Genomic DNA, 2,259 nt, shown 5'->3' with positions numbered 1-2,259 from the left:
TAATTTTTTAAATTAAGGCATTAAGTTCAATTTCCAAAATATGATTTTTTATTCCTCTTTTTAGTCAACTTTAGCATGGGTGTATTCACTTATGCATTGCACTGTACGTCTTCTAAGTTCCTCTTGTCCTTTCGGAAATTATAAATATAAATGTGATTTGTACATTTTCAGAAGTAAAACTTAGTGGTTGCCAAGGCGTTGCGATACGTTTACTCAGATGTTCGGACTGTTTTTAGCATGTTAACATGAGGTTGCTATGGGTGTTCTGGGAAGTGTTGTTACTGTTTACTAAAACTATTAAAAATAATTTTCGCTATTTGAAATAAAGTACAAAAAACTACATGAAAAACTTTTAGTTTAGAAAATTATCACACACACACACACACACCGGTGATTTAAGTGACTTTAAACATGGCATGGTTGTTTGTGCCAGACAGGCTCAAGGTTTTCTGAGCATTTCAGAAACTGCTGATCTACTGGGATTGTCACGCACAACCATCTCTCGTCATGTCAGAAAGCTCAAATCCCCTCAGGCTGTTTTCTTGAACATGACAATGAGTTCACAATACTCAAATGGCCTTCACAGTGACCAGATCTCAATCCAATAGAGCAGTCAAATTCAAATGGTGGACCACAGTCCGTGTCCGGACCCAGCAAAAAAACAATACGTACTGAACAGCATTAAACAATATCAATAAAATAATTTTAAAAAGTCAATAAAATAATTTTAGTCAGCTTTCAAACAGGATCAACACCAGTGCAATGTCTCGCTCTCTATGAGTACGGCTTGTTCAAAGAAAAGAAAAGTGATAGCGAAAATGGACAGAAAATAATGCATTCATTCTCCCCGCAAAAAGTTCAAAACCAATGGGCCTTATATACCCATAGCGCTCGTCAAAAATGTCAACGTTAAGAACTGAAATATTAGCTGAAGATGTGCTAACTTAATGAGGCCATTCAGAATGCACAGTGCATTTCTTGAGCTGTGGATGAATCAACAGATACCACTGATAATGCCCAGCGTTGGGTATTTGTGAGATTCTAAGATGAAACAAAGAAGGAATTCTGTTGGGTTTAACAACTCTTGAATCACACACACGAAGAGAGGACATCCATGAGGCCATCAAAGGGATGCTGACAAAAAAGAGGGATGGATCTGAAGTCGTGGTCTCCGTCATCACAGATGGATGGCGTCTATGATGGCTATGATGACTTACTACTGCACAGCAATGTCAGATGGCTCAGCAAAGGCAAGGTCTTAGAGCGCCTTTGGGCTATTCGGGAGGAGATCAAAGCTTTCCTATCAGAGCAAAAGAGTGTTTGGAAGATGTGGAGAAGATGCAAAAAGCAGCATTTTTGCCAAACATTGCATCACATCTTAATGAGCTCAACATTGAGCTGCAGGGATAGAACAACACAGGATATGGTTTGATAACAGCTGACCGGGATTTCCAGAAGAAATTGGAGATTTTCAAGACTGGTCTCCAAGGTGAACTTGTCCACTTCCCCAAACTTTTGGAGCAAACCCATCAGGGAGAGAAAGATATGACCTACCATACAGAAGCTGATGGACAACTTCAAGAATCAAGACTCAATTTGATGATTTTGTTCTTGAAGGAAAATGCTGCTGATCATACAGAACCCCTTCTTGGTCACAAATGAGTTTCCAGAGGAAGCAAAACAGATCTTCAGATGGGCAAATGTTGCATCACTACAAATGAAGTTGACTGAACTGCAAGAAAATGTGGCTTTGAAAGAGCAGGTTGGTAATTGTGACCCTGACACTTTCCGGGGGTAGATGGTGTCGGCAGGTGATGTCCCTGTTCTAAATAAAGTGATACTACACATCCTGACCATGTTTGGTTTCACATACTGCTTTGAGTCAGCATTCTCCACAATGAACATTATTAACACCAAGTACCACAACAAGCTTAGCAATGAACAGCTGCACCACTGTCTTAGAATTGCACTCACCATTTTTTTCCCCACAGTTCAAAGTATTGGCAGGAGAAAAAAAGTGTAATTTTTCCCATCAGTCATTGATGCGAGAGTGACTGGTGCATGCATGGAACAAAGTCTGTGAAGTCAGATTTTTTCCTCTATTGGACTCTCCTTTGCTCTCTAATAAATGTGCACTTAGATATTATTATTATTTATTCAATTTATTGAAATGCCCAATGCATGTACAAGTGACTTTTTTGCATAATGATTAATATGCAACCACTTTTGCTCAGATATGTTGTCACAAATGTGCAGTTT

The sequence above is a fragment of the Scardinius erythrophthalmus genome, assembly GCF_964197995.2.
Source record: "Scardinius erythrophthalmus genome assembly, chromosome: 5".
Taxonomy (NCBI): domain Eukaryota; kingdom Metazoa; phylum Chordata; class Actinopteri; order Cypriniformes; family Leuciscidae; genus Scardinius; species Scardinius erythrophthalmus.
This window is presented reverse-complemented; position numbering follows the sequence as displayed.